Below are 15,477 nucleotides of genomic sequence, written 5' to 3'. Positions count from 1 at the left end.
AGTATACAAATGTCAATGACTCCTCCTTCGCCAATATATGTCTTTCAAGTTTAGAATAAAACATCCAAATCAGGCAATCATATGTCAGATTTTGTTTTTTTAATGCCAAGAACTAAACCCAATTGCTTTCCTCTCTGTTTGTTTTTTTTAAAAACAACCCAGAGTTTGTTTATTTTTTTAAATTTTTATTTTAAACACATCAACAAAAACAGACACATGACTTAAAACAACATAGGAACAAGAAGTTCCATCGTATATCATACAGCAGATCCGTATCGGTTTCTTTACAGTTAGTGTTTTCCCTTCTATAAATTTATATCTTGCATTCATGGTCCCCTTATTCGTTATCCATTTTTAGAGTTTGTTTAGAAACAGTAGACAAGCTTTCCTGAGTGAAAGTATTCAAGTGCTTGCAGCCATTTCCAATTTACTCATGTTTTCAGGATTTGTCAGAATACTGTGGAACTGTTCAACAATATTATTGCTGTTTTGCAGGCTAGAGGGTACAGGAGTGGGTGTTGGGGTGTAGACTGAAGATGGCACAATATGTTTTTTTCTAAAGTAATTGAATGAGTTTATGACTGGCAGGTTTTTAAAGGAAGGATCTGTCGGATCACACAATGCACCTTATCCTTTCTTTAGAATCATCTACGCAACGTGAGTCACAAAAGGCCCGAGTAAGAAACTGATCACTGAACAATGGAAAATGAATAAATTCTTCTTGTTCCTGTCCTACCTACTGTATTCTAGCCAAAAGTAATAGGTTCTCAAGTTTCACTCATGGATAAATAAGCCGTCCCATCCAAAGACGCTAAAGAGTTAACAGTCCCACACCATCAAAGAGAGAATAGCAATAGCAATAGCAGTTAGACTTATATATCGCTTCATAGGGCTTTCAGCCCTCTCTAAGCGGTTTACAGAGTCAGCATATCGCCCCCACAATCTGGGTCCTCATTTTACCCACCTTGGAAGGATGGAAGGCTGAGTCAACCCTGAGCCGGTGAGATTTGAACCGCCGAACTGCGGATAGCAGTCAGCTGAAGTGGCCTGCGGTACTGCACTCTACCCACTGCGCCACCACAGCTGAGTATCAAGAGCTACAGCAATGGAGTGGCATGGCCACTAAATTGCAACAAGGCTGTTAAGTTTTGAATCATCATTTCTTAGCGATAGTATCCTATTTATCTCTTGCTCGGTGTCCATTGCGGACACTTAAGAGTCTGCTTTTTTATCTAGTTTAGCTTTGCTTGAGATATGAAACGTTCTGACTTTTCCATACAAAGTTGTTCCTCTAGGGTTGCTTCAGAGATGACAAGACAAAGAAGATCTTGTTCAAACCCTCCCAAGACTCAAGCCCATTCTATCTGGGAGCTGATTATATACGCAGAGAAAGAAGCCCCATTATTTCCTTGTCTTCATCCCAAACACTTTTTCCATTCCAGATTAGACCATGTCTAACTACAGATGTAGACATCATTCTGCACATACATATACCATGCCTCCTGCGGGCATTGGGGGTTGATACAAATCAGATCAGCACCTCCTCTCTAAATCAGATTAAAAACAGGAACAGAAACCCAACTGGGAGTGATAAAGCTACGTAGAAGGAAAAAGATGCGTGGATAGAAGTGGGAAGAGAAGATGAAGGAGCTTAATAGTAGCATCTGATAAAACAACACACCTTTTTGGATTGAATTTAGCTTGAGGTATACGGTACAGTATGTCAGTTTGAGGTGTTCTTGGGTCTTTGCATGGAATCTCAAATCTCACTTAAGTACATAGGGACAGAATTCAAAGTTAGTTTGATTTGGGGCAGGGAGGGGGATGAAAGAAAGAAATTAATGTCTTAAGCCTCTGAAAAACTTATTTTGCATTTTAACTTCCATCAATCAAGTCATCACATTCTAAATGGACCAAAATTTGGAGCCGCGATCATTTTAGGGAACTTGTTCTTGGGGTTGCAAGAAGTAGAGCTGAGTTATTTGAGGCTCATAAGATGCATTTTGCACCCTGAATAGCCAACAGGATCAGGAATTGTCTCCTTACTTTTTCACTAACGTAGCTGTACAAAACCAGCAATGTCTTCTCCTAAAAATAGACCATTATGGCTTTCTAGATACCTTTTACAACCTACTGTAATGGCAATTTTATATACACACGTCACGTGGGTACATGTGATGATGAATTAACATTTTAAAAATCAAGTGTAAAAAAAAGTGAGTAACAAAATGAGGAGGAGGAGGGTGGAAACTGAATGTTGAAATGCATTCCTGAAACAGGGAGCATCAGAAAAAAATTATTTATTTATTTATTTATTGATTGATTGATTGATTGATTGAATTTATAGGCCGCCCAATCCCGAAGGACTCCGGGCGGCTTACAAAGAAGGAAGAAAAATAAATAAAAGAAAAATAAAAAGAATAATTTAAAATTCTCAACACACACTCGTTCTAATCGGGGCTGGACCTTAACAATAAGGTCAACAGCCCCAGGCCTGCCGCAACAGCCAGGTTTTAACAGCTTTCCTGAAGGCCATGAGAGTGGGCAAGGCCCGGACCTCTGGGGGTAGCTGATTCCAGAGGGTCGGAGCAGCCACAGAGAAGGCTCTCCTCCGGGGGCCCGCCAGCCGACACTGACTGGCTGACGGCATCCGAAGGAGGCCTAATCTGTGGGATCTTATCGGCCGTTGGGAGGTATGTGGCAGGTATGCTGGTCCTAAGCCATGTAAGGCTTTAAAGGTAATAACCAACACCTTGAATTGCGTCCGGAGACCAAATACAATATGAAACAGGGAGCATCAGAAAAAAAATAATATAAAACAGGGGGCATTGCAAAAATACAATATTAGGAAGAACAGAAGACTCTAGGGCTCTAAGAAACAAATAAAAAACGAAGAGCTGCAAGAAAGCTCTTTTATCAGCAGCCTTTGGCAATTTAAAAACCTTGAAATTGGTGTGGGGCAGGCATTACCTTCTGAATGGTATACCGATGCATATTCTTTTGCCATTGGCCAGCACTTCACCACCATTTCGCAGGTTTCCAAGCTCTGACAAACTTGGCAAAGGAGTGTAAATGATCTTCAGCTCACTAAAAGTTATTCCCAGCTTGACTGAAGCAGCAAAAATGCTTCAGGAAAATAAGTATGCTTTGTTCACTCCTTCCTTCATACTAGCAAAATAGGTAAATGGGTGTGTGCGGCTATTTTCCATGCGCCTTCCTTTGAAGTTTTGGCAGGGGATCATCTGCTGTTTCCATAGCACATGAGAGAAAGAGCCTAACATAAGCACCTTGTCTCCAGGAATGAATGCCACATAGCAACGGCTTTATTGGAACCACATTTTCCAAATATTTCCGATGCCCTTATCTAAGCCCTTGGAACTGCAGACTGATGTAGCTAGAGGCTACTACTTACATGCTTTTGAGCAGGAGGCAGCTCCATTCTCCACACCCCTGTTTGTTGTCTCCTAGAAGCGGCGCACTGCAGAGTCAGGTATACATCAGGATTGAAGTTCAAAAGAACAAGCCCGTTTTGCCTATGGAGACACCCAGAAGTAAGGAATAATACCTTGATTCAATGGTGGGGATATTCTTTTTATATGCTGTAGTAGCTGAATAGAGCCACACATGTTTTGGTGGCAATTCACTAAGAGTGCACAAAGCTAAGGTGACCAGACGTCCCGCTTTTGGCGGGACAGTCCCGATTTTGGCGGGACAGTCCCGATTTTGGCGGGACAGTCCCGATTTTGGCGGGACACTCTCAATTTCTAACAATTTGTCCCGCGGCGTTTTAAAAAAGCCCAAATTTTTGGAAAGAATGCACGACGCAGTCCTCTCCCCCGGCACCCTACTGATTAAAGCGCTTTCTTTCGCCCGCAGCAGAGCTCGGGCGGGCGAAAGGAAGCGCTTTAGTCAGGGGGGTGCGTGCCGGGAGGAGAGGAGAGATTCCTCCCAGCACGCACCCCACTGATTAAAGTGCTTCCTTTCGCCCGCCCGATCTCTGCTGCGGGCGAAAGGAAGCGCTTTAGGCAGTGGGGTGCGTGCTGGGAGGAATCTCTCCTCTCCTCCTGGCACGCACCCCACTGATTAAAGCGCTTTCAGTGGGGTGCGTGCCGGGAGGAGAGGGGAGAATCCATATAGACCAAATTTTTAATGAAGAACATCCCCCCCACCCGCCCCCACCCTCGTCAATGGTGTCCCGCTTTACCAATGTTAAAATCTGTTCACCTTACACAAAGAAGACCAGATCTATAATTCATTTAAAGCTTTGGTAGAAGGAAGAGAAGAGCCCAGATTCCCTTTTTGCCAGAACTTACATCGGCTACCACAGTATGCTCGGCTTTGTATCAGGATCCGGCTTAAGGCCGAAGCTTCCCAGACATGAATGTAGTAGGCAACTTGTTTTGTTGCAGGCAGGAAAGACATGATCACATATCAGGCCTATATACTTATATATGGCATGCTAAACTTCCACAATGATTAAGAAATAATAAAAACACAGTGCGCAATACATCCAAGACAATCATTATAAAACCTACTCATAAAAACTATAGGTAGCCAAAGGCCATCCAGGAAATCTGTCTTTGAAAGCAGATGTCCAGAAGGGCATTGAATAGGAGGCCAGTCTTATAATCTTTAGAGGGAGGCTATTCTATAGCATAGGCACCATGAGGGAGGGTCCCTGCTTTCTGATCTTAGCTCCCACCACTTCACAAAAACAGGGTACCACAAGCAGCCTTTTCCAGGATCACCTCCTCAAATGCATCTGGCTGGCTGGAGTAGTTGTTCCTGTATGTTTTCTGGTTCATTGGACTAATACTGTAATCCAATATGCACCTCATATACAAGATGGGGTATGGAGAAGCATTCCAAGCCTAGAAGCTGCCAACAAAATGCCATAGGATTGGCACCCATCTCTTTAGACAGCCTAAACTCTAAGGGAAGAAATTTGGTACAAAACTAGACCAGGCTTGTCTCCATCATCATCAGGGGGTAATGATGATAGTTAACAGGCCAATTGATCCTTCATAAATAACTTGGAGAAAATGAGGTCTCTGGAATGGGAGAAGACCTGAAAGTATTTCCAGCAGGAGTAGGTGGTAATCGTGACCTGACAAAAGCGCGCTGACAAAACCGCGTCGCTAAAACCGTGACGTCATCAACACGCCGACAACAGTGCACCGACAACAGCGCGTTGACAGGACGATTTAAGGGTGATTTAAGTTAAGGTAAGGGTTAGGTTTAGGGTTAGGGTTAGGGTTAGGTTTAGCGTTACGTTTAGGGTTAGGTTTAGGGTTAGGATTAGCGTTACGTTTAGGGTTAGGGTTACGTTTAGGGTTAGGGTTAGGTTCACAGCGCGCTTCTGTCGCTGCGCTGTTGTCGGCGAAATTCAGCACTCATTCATCGGCGCGATTTAGAACTTGCGGTTTTGTCACCGCAGTTTAGTCGGGCGCGGTTTTGTCGGTCGCCCTTTTGTCGGTGAACCGGCGGTAATATAGATGGCCTAAACAAATGACATCTAAGTCGACATATGAACTGAGTTGTTATAAACAAACTGAATACAAGTTAAAATATTCAGCCAACTATCTTTCTGTACATAGCAAAGACGGTGCTGTTTAAAGATGCATTCATATTCTCTGTTTTTCAGTGTGGTTGAGGGAGAGATCAGGTAGAATCTCAATACAATAAAGGAAGTTTGACCAAATCTGTTGCTCTTAGATATATGTAGCAGCAGAGGAGGTAGAGTAGTAAAGGCATAACAAGTGTTCAAGAAGAAATCTGCTAAATATAAGTGAAACACTTTCTTAGTTAAGTTGAATCAAGATTAAGGACAAATTTACAATAAAAATAGGAAAAGCTAAGAATATTCTTTATGTCCCTGATACTGCAGGTTCTAAGAAAACAAAATAGATTCAACACTAGCTGGAACCCATCTCAATTTATTTCAAGAAAATACAATGGTCCAAATAATTCAAACCAGGCTTTAGATGAAAGATACGTTTTTTTGAATTGAAACTGGACAGCAAGTCACAACTGCAATGCTCCAGATATTCTCAGCACAGAGGACAAAGCCTTCAGTATAAATGAGCAAGTTGTCCAAATGCACAATGCAACAATTGTCCAAATTCATAAAAATGTAATTCAAAAATCCTAAGAAGGCTAACGGGCTGCATGCCAATCTAAACAGAATTACTTTACTGTACATTTGCATTCCCCATAATAAGGATCAAATGCAGTTAAGTCTTGATGCCTTCTTTAATGTAGATTAGATTGTAAGCTGCCTAACACCCAAGCTATTAAAAACGTGCACCTTCTGCAGCTATTCCACTAGTTCAGAAATGATAGGAAGATGGTAACAGTTGTAGAGTCCAGGAGCCAATAATTATGGTTTCTCTATTATGTGGCCCATAGTTAGAGGAACCCTGGTGGCGGTGGGGGAAGGGGACAGATAAAGCCTTTTCTCATTGGGTAGGCCAACACTGTATTGAGCATTGGGTAATAGAGCCGAGGTGGCGCAGTGGTTAGGGTGCAGTACTGCAGGCCACTTCAGCTGACTGTTATCTGCAGTTCAGCAGTTCAAATCTCACCGGCTCAAGGTTGACTCAGCCTTCCATCCTTCCGAGGTGGGTGAAATGAGGACCCAGACTGTGGGGGCGATATGCTGACTCTGTAAACCGCTTAGAGAGGGCTGAAAGCCCTATGAAGCGGTATATATGTCTAACTGCTATTGCTATTGCTAATGACATTTTGTGGGAATTCGACCTCCAGAAGGAATTTGATATAGTACAGCCACAGAACTGTGGAAGTGGGCAAGTTTACCAAACTTGTTTCCAAATTGATGAGACCTATTTGGCTCACAAGGCAAGAAAAAGTCCCTTCTGCAGATTAGTGAGTGATGAATCCCAAAGCTTTACGTGTCTGAACATTTATTTGATTTCTGGGTACCCAGACTTCTAAATGATAAAGATTCATTTCCTAACCGGACAGATCTGGAGCATCTGGTTGCCAAATTCTTCCTTTCTCCACAGTACTTACTTGACAACTTCAGAAGAAAAGGCGATTTCTTAGCATGGCACTTTACGTGCAAGTTCCCAGATTTTCCACATATAAATACAGACTTTAGGTCCAGGTGGTCCTCAACTTATGATAACTGGAACGTTCATTGCTAAGTGATGCTAAGTGAGTCATGCCTGATTTTACCACCTTTTTTTTTGCTATAGTTGACAAATAAATTGCTGTGATTGTTAAGCAAATCTGGCTTCCCACATTGGCTTTGTCTGTTGGAAGCCCCTTGGGAGGGATCACAAATGACCCAAGGATGCTACAACCATTGTAAATATGTGCAGATTGCCAAGTGCCCGAATTTCAATTATGTAACCGCCAGGATGCTGTGACAGTCATAAATGTGAGGACTAGTTGTAAATCACTTTTTCCCGGTCCTCTTGTAACTTCAAATGGTTGTTAAATGAATGGTCATAAATTGAGGACCACCTATACGTGAGTTTAACTTTTCTGAAGTCGAGACCGCTACTATTTCACAGCTCTAATGTCTCCAATACGTGGCTGAGGGATGGAATAAAACAGAAAAGTATTTTCCTTTCCTGTCCATATTCTTTCACAAAGTCTTTCACTGATATATATGCAGACACTGTGACTGTTTGAAGTTACAATGGCACTTAAAAAAAATGGCTTGTGACCAGTGGTGGGTTTCAAAAATTGTTCGAACCTACTCTGTGGGTGTGGCCTCCTTTGTGGGAGTGGCTTGCTGCCCATGTGACCGGATGGGAGTGGCTTGCCGCCTATGTGACCGGATATGAAGATGCCGACGACACTTGTCAGAACCACCTTAAATGACCTCACACACAGCACTGGCATGCATAAGAATATGATGTAAACTTGTTTTTTAAAAGGCATCTTTGGTTTGCGTTAAAACAACTTCAACACACGCAATGTTCTGATTGCGCCACAAACGCAGTAGTCATCCTTACCTTTCACAGAGGCACTGAGTTTTATAAATAGGAGCATGATAGTGTAGAATGATCATATCCAAGGACCAGTGGTGGGTTTAAAAAAATTTTGGAGCCTCTTCTGTAGGTGTGGCCTGCTTTCCGGGTCCACTGGTGGAACCTCTTCTAACCGGTTCGGTAGATTTGACGAACCGGTTCTACCAAATAGGTGCGAACTGGTAGGAACCCACCTCTGCTTGTGACCAAATTTGGGCACTTGGCAACTGCATATATTTATGACAGTAGCACTGTCCTGGGGTCACGTGATCATCATTTGAAACCTTCCCAGCCATCTTCTGAAATGCAAAGTCAGTGGGGGAAGCCAGATTTGCTGAATGAATGTGTGGATTCTGTAGTGATTTGCTGAATAACTGCGGCAAATAAAGACGGTAAAATTTGGGCAATACTTACTTAATAACTGTCTTGCTTAGCGACATAAATTTTGAGCCGAATTGTACCTGGAAGTCGAAGGCTACCCTCTACATTTGAGTTTTGATATTAGGGCAATATTGGTGACTTCATCCATAGTTAATGAGGTTTGAAAAAGCAAAGGCCACCCTTCCATAGTGATGCAATTATAGGCACTATTCTCAATGTCTACATCAGAAATTGAGCAATAAATGAGCAATAAATGTTACCCTGAGGAATTGCCTTCTTCCAAGGATCTCTACCTGTCCAATTAGATAAACCAGAATGGGCATGCTTGCAGATTTGGATTTGGAGAGACACAGAGAGAGAGAGACAGAGAGAGACAAAGAGAGAGACAGAGAGAGACAGAGACAGAGAGAAAGAGACAGAGAGAGACAGACACAGAGAGAGAGAGACAGAGAGAGAGAGGCAGAGAGAGAGACAGAGAGAGACACACAAAGTGTGAAACCTCTCATATAGAAAGTGTTTAAGAATAAGAGTATCTAGCCCAACCTATTGGAAAATGAAAAATAAAATAGAAATAGAACATAACAGTAGAAATTAGAATGCTCTACAATCATTTGTTTGAAGTGGTATAGGATTTCCTGCTTGAGCAGGGGGTTGGACTAGAAAACTTCCAAGATCCCTTCCAACTCCATTATTCTGTTATGTAGGAAGTTATCACCCAGCCCTCTCCCAGAAAAAATGAAATATCCTAGGAAATATTGAAAAGGCAGAATATTTCTCTGGATGTGAAAAGAAAGAAACATGTTTTAAAAGACAGAATAGCTTCCTGTAGCTTTCTGCCCATCGCCACTTTGTCAATGGGCCATTAAGAAGGCCAAGCTAGTCCACTTTACATAATAAAGACTTCTCCACTTCAGCTCCAGGGGGGATGGGATTAAAGCACGATAATATTGGCCCCAACTGACCACATGGCATCTGAGATCTCAACCAAACCTGGATTCAAAACACAGCCTAGAGAGTTGTCCTTACATGGCCTCATGGGAATCTGACAACCAATCAGAATACATTTCTTACACAGGAACAGGAAGCAGAGAGGTGGGACTGAACAGGTTATAAAAAGCCTAGCAAGACCCCTCCCTCAGCCCTTCTCTTCTTCTCCACCAACATTGAAGCATGTGATCACCTTTTCTGTTCAGGGCTCAAGCCATGTGGCCCTGTCCACCAATAAACCATCTTTCCAAGCAGCCTCCATGTCTCCAGTGTCTTTTCCCCCACTTGGAGCCGAACCCAGAAGGACATTTATTTCATCAGTTAGACAAAGACAAAGCAATTTTGAATTCAGTTATCCAACAGCCTTATAACTGAAGTAGAATTTGCTTGAATCGGTCTATTAAGGGAGCATCAGTTTAAAATCTGCAGCATCGAGAACAGCAGATTCTAAAACTAAAATATCAAAATAAAAAAATAAAAAACAACTAACCAAAAGCCTCCAGGAAACTTTGTGTTCAAACCAAGGCTGCCAAGAACTGCAGTTTTTGGAAAGGCATGCGTATGGAGATGTCTTGCACCACAAACGAAAGAAAAACTTTGAAGAAGCAAAGGAAGCAACTAATACACTGAGTAAATTTATATACTCAGAAAGAGGGTTACATGTGAAAAGCAAACTGTTTTACTGGGAGTCAAAGTGAAGGGGAAAAGACAAATCTGTGGATTTGAAGGTTATACAGATTGATTATTGCAATACAGTACAGGCTAAAATAAGAGAGAATCTAAGCAAGGTTACAAAGAGAATAGCAATAGCAATAGCAATAGCAGTTAGACTTATATACCGCTTCATAGGGCTTTCAGCCCTCTCTAAGCGGTTTACAGAGTCAGCATATTGCCCCCAACAACAATCCGGGTCCTCATTTCACCCACCTCGGAAGGATGGAAGGCTGAGTCAACCCTGAGCCGGTGAGATTTGAACAGCCGAACTGCAGAACTGCAGTCAGCTGAAGTAGCCTGCAGTGCTGCATTTAACCACTGCGCCACCTCGGCTCTGTATCCCAGTTCATTTATTTGGCTCCATAACTGATTAGATTTGTATAAGGACAGTACAGATCAACACACAGAACCCATAAAGTCAGATCCTTCTTGGCAACCTTCCACAAATGCGGAAAATCATTTCTATGGTACATCATAGAGCTTTGCCATATAATTAGAATCCAGGTAAAGGAACGTTCTACATGGTGAAAATCTTTTCCTTCCCTTTCCCTTTTTCCCTTCTGCCGTCTGACTCCAAAATAACTCTCGGTGCCTCATATGTAATAGAAATAATAAAGACATAACAACAACATGAACAACCCAGCTTGTCCAGAACGCAGCCACGCGAGCGATTGTGGGTGCACCTCGGTACACCCACGTTACACCTATCCTCCGCGACCTGCACTGGTTACCGATTGGTCTCCGGATACGCTTCAAGGCGCTAGTCGTCACTTATAAAGCCCTTCATGGTATTGGACCTGGGTACTTGAGAGACCGCCTGCTGCCAATTACCTCCCAAAGACCCATTAGATCACACAGGTTGGGCCTCCTCCGGGTTCTGTCTACTAGCCAATGTCATCTGGCCACTACCCGGAGGAGGGCCTTCTCTGTGGCGGCTCCGGCCCTTTGGAACGAGCTCGCCGCAGAGATTCGGACCCTCACCTCTCTCCAGGCCTTCCGAAAAGCCGTTAAAACCTGGCTGTGTCGGCAGGCCTGGGGTCGATGAGTTCCCTTCCCCTCTCGAATCGTGTGGTTGTTGGTTGTTTTAAATGCCCTGTACTTTTTGTTGTAGTTTTTGTGTTTCCCTTCCCCTCCTTGGGTTTGTGCGCTGCCCTGAGTCCCGCTGGAAATAGGGCGGCATATAAATAAAATGAACCTCGAACCTCGAACCACCTGTCCAGGCAAACCTGGTCCTTCTTGCAATAGCATAACCTAAAGGGCTCCAAACTTCTCTACCTCAAGGCCTGGGAGAACAGGCAAGTTTTTAAAGTCCTCTAGGACATTATCCCAAAATAGGGCACAGATCTTTGACGGATCTTATTCAAAAGGGCCTATTCTCCTACCGATGGCAGCATGAATTCCAATAAAGTTAGATACATTATTTAATCATGGCACAAAGAAGGGATATGTATTAAATTTATATGCTTCCCATCTCACTGATAAAGTGACCATGCATACGGCAGAGGAAGTGCCTACAATGCAATTGATAGGAATAACATCCCTATCCAACTCTGTTTGGATTCGACGTGAGCAATTCAACAGTGTAAAAATTCTTGCAAAGGCAAGCTCATATTTATAAAACTCAGTGCCTCTGTGGAAGGTAAGGATGACTACTGCGTTTGTGGTGCAATCAGAACATTGCGTGTGTTGAAGTTGTTTTAACGCAAACCAAAGATGCCTTTTAAAAAACAAGTTTGCATTATATTCTTATGTACGCCAGTGCTGTGTGTGGGGTAATTTAAGTTGGTTCTGACAAGTGTCGTCGGCATCTTCATATCCCGTCACATGGGCAGCAAGCCACTCCCATCCGGTCACATGGGTGGCAAGCCACTCCCACAAAGGAGGCCACACCCACAGAGTAGGTTCGAACAATTTTTGAAACCCACCACTGGTTTTATTTCACCAAACCAGAGAACTAGAGAAAGCTTGTGGAGAGTTTCCTTCTCTCGTGAACTACAGTGGAAGGAGATAAAGGGATTGGCAAGCTAAGTGGCAGCTCTATTCCTTTGTGCCAGCCTGCTATGGAAGCTCCCAAGAAGGGCTGGACCTGGCTTTTCCAGAAGGTCTTCAGAGACTGAATAACTGACGCAGTTCACAAAAGCCTTTTTTTTTTTTTACCTTAACCCAAAGTAGAATTTAGAATTAGAATACTTTATTTGGCAGCTGCAGAAGCTCTCAGTGTACATTTAAAGCAACAAGAGTAATCATAATAATCATAATACCAATAAGAGGGGGTAGTAAGGAAGATAAGAAGGATACTACTACTACTACTACAGCCATTCAACCTAAGTTCTAGTAAATACATAGACATTAGCAGGGGTGGGTTTCTCGCCCCGTTCCAACCGGTTTGGTTGGAACGGGGCTGGTGGCGTCCTCGTGCACGCGTGTGGCGCACGCATGCGTACTAGCGTCTGTGCGATGCTCCAGCTGCTCCTGGAGGATCACGCAGGTGCTGTATGCGTCCTGCGCATGCGTGGAAGCGCAGAACTCGTCAAAACCGGGTAAGGAGGGTGGGCGGGTGGGCCAGTTGCTGTTCCCGGAAGTTACTTACTTCCGGGTTCGCCGACCAACCGGTTCGCAGGGACCGCCGCGAACCGGTTGAAACCCACCCCTGGACATTAGTCAGTACTGTGAGAATTCACTGTTTCATTGAATTAAGTATTTCATTTCAAACTATGGTACTTCGCTGCTATTACTCCTGCTTTATGCGCTGCTTACAGCCCTATGCAGCAAAGGAGTGTAAAATTCTTAAAATTTGAAAAAAACAAGCAGAACAAATCATGGCCAAGATCAGCATTTCCTTAGATTTTGCTCATTCAAAAGTCCCAGGACTAGATCTTCTAATTTCACCATCTTTCAGCTGCTGTAGTTTAAATTTTATTCCTGTTTTTGGTATTAACATTTGGATGATACATTTACTGCAAAATCCATTGCGTTGAAAGAACCAATATAGCCCATGAACACACACAGAAGGATGCACTATTACACACTGAAATCATTTCTGTGGATCTGGTGCTGGTGCTGCGTCTGTTTACAATTACTGAAAAGCTCCATCCTACCCCACCCCCATCTCCCAGAACTGAGAAGAAATGGAAAATCCCAGGTCGTTCAATCCAGTTCAACGACAAAAGCGCGCCCGACTAAACCGCGGTGACAAAACCGTGAGTTCTAAACCGCACGGACAAATGAGCGCTGAAGCGCGCCGACAACAGCGCGCCGACAGAAGCGCGCTGTAAACCTAACCCTAACCCTAAAACCTAATCCTAACCCTAACCATAAACCTAACCATAAACCTAACTATAAATCTAACCCTTACCTTAACTTAAATCGCGCTTCTGTCGGCGCGCTGTTGTCGGCGCGCTGTTGTCGGCGCGTTGATGATGTTGCGTTGATACGTCGCGGTTTAGCACCGTGGTTTTGTCGGCACGCTTTTGTCATGCGCGCATTTGTCAGGTCACGCTTAAATCCATACACCTGATATAGGTGTATCTGTTTTAGATTATTGCTCTGTACTTCTCTATATCAGCCATATCAATAAATTTCTCATTCTCCAAAAGGTTGCCCCAAAGGATCTAGAGCCAGTTTGGTGTAGAGGCTAAGATGCTATCCTAGAAACCAAGAGAGCCGAGGTGGCGCAGTGGGTAGAGTCCAGTACTGCAGGCTACTTCAGCTGACTGTTATCTGCAGTTCGGCGGTTCAAATCTCACCAGGCTCAAGGTTGACTCAGCCTTCCATCCTTCCGAGGTGGGTAAAATGAGGACCCGGATTGTTGTTGGGGGCAATATGCTGACTCTGTAAACCGCTTAGAGAGGGCTGAAAGCCCTATGAAGCGGTATATAAGTCTAACTGCTATTGCTATTGCTATTGCTATCACGAGTTCCAGTTTTCCCTTAGGCATGAAAGGCAGCTGGGTGATTTCAGAATAGTCACTCAGAGCAAGCCACCTCACAAGGTTGTTGTGGGAAGCTGGGACATTTAGGTATGTATGCCAACTTGAATTGATTAAAGAAAAGGTGGAATAAAAATCTAATAAATGAACATTATAGTTGTGGGTACAGAAAAAATGGGTTTTGTTAAATGCCAAGCAGAACTCAAACTGTTAAAAGAGCAGTGGCTGAAAACAGATTGTTGATGAATCACTAACGGTGCCTACAGAGGTCAGTGTTACAGGGTAAAAAGGACTCACACAAAACTTTCAATGCAGTGACAAATTACTAGAAGGATTGCATTGAAAATTGTTGGCAACATGTCTGAATGCTGTACATGATCACTTTTTCCATTACAAAAAACTGCTGGAATGATATTTTTTTTCTCATCCTCTGCACAACAAATGTCTGAATATCCAAAGATGGAATGTAACACTAATCTTACCAGCATCTGAAAACATTTGGTACGAGGGCGGGGGAAGTGGAGAACTTGGGCAAAATATATCTGATCATAAAGGTTCAATTATTTATTTATTAAATTTATTTAGTCCCAGGAAATGCAATGGCCCATAGGGGAAATGCTATAACAGAATTAGATTCCCACTTAGTAGATTATTACTGTGTCAAGGGACCATGCCCAGAGCAAAATTCACCTGATTACATGCCTGGCTGATTTTCCTATCGCTTAACTTTCTAAATGCGAAGGATGTAGAAATGACTTGGGAGATAGCATATCAGATCACTGAGGACTAATTTTGAACTTGAATTTCTTCTTTGGAAAGCAAGTCCCACCTACCTGTTGAGTAAAACTGTTCTCAAGAGGCTGGTGGTGCTCTGGTATCTGCCATCTATATTTAAGTTTTGCTTGTTCACTGCATTTTCCCTGTCCAACACATCCGCTTTGGTTTTGATACATTAATTTTCAGATCCATAATTCTAAGTTGCATCAAATGCTCTAGCATATCAACCAGTTTCTGAAGGAAAACATAGTATCCTATGCTTACTGCCTATTAAATGTATGTACATTAAGCTGACCAGATTTTCAGATTGGAAAAGAGGGACGCCTTTGAACCGGGGGGGGGGGTGGGGGGCTTGATTAAAAAAAAATTTTTTTGTCAAAAGGTCACCCCATGACACTGAAACCAGCATAAATACGAATCTGTTGCCAAACAAAATTTGATCACGTGACCATGAGGAGGCTGCAACGGTCGCTAAGTGTGAAAAATGGTCGCAACGGTCGCTAAGTGTGAAAATGGTCATCAGTCACTTTTTTCAATGCCATTGTAACTTTGGTCACTAAATGTTTTCCCCCTCCCCGAGACTCTTACTTCTTCCTTCATTCCTCTTGCTTATCTACCTTCACACTTATCCGTCTTCTGCTCTTTCCTCCCTTCCTTTCTCCTTCCATCCTCTCTTCTTTCCTCACTCAC

At 43.1% G+C, this 15,477-nt stretch overlaps 1 protein-coding gene across 3 annotated transcripts in view; it reads right to left on the bottom strand.

Annotated features, from left to right (window-relative positions):
* The window catches only part of S1PR2 (sphingosine-1-phosphate receptor 2), a 93,773-nt gene that overhangs the window by 22,541 nt on the left and 55,755 nt on the right, over positions 1-15,477 (bottom strand). The window contains exon 1 of one of the 3 annotated variants that reach the window (XM_032211213.1): positions 3,413-3,551. The exons of the other annotated variants lie outside the window; for them this stretch is intronic. The gene's annotated coding sequence lies outside the window, so the exon portion shown is untranslated. Of the gene's footprint in view, positions 1-3,412; positions 3,552-15,477 lie in introns of those variants that run through there. 3 annotated transcript variants of the gene reach the window in all.

This window comes from Thamnophis elegans, chromosome 2 (genome assembly GCF_009769535.1).
Source record: "Thamnophis elegans isolate rThaEle1 chromosome 2, rThaEle1.pri, whole genome shotgun sequence".
Lineage (NCBI taxonomy): Eukaryota > Metazoa > Chordata > Lepidosauria > Squamata > Colubridae > Thamnophis > Thamnophis elegans.
This window is presented reverse-complemented; position numbering and strand designations above follow the sequence as displayed.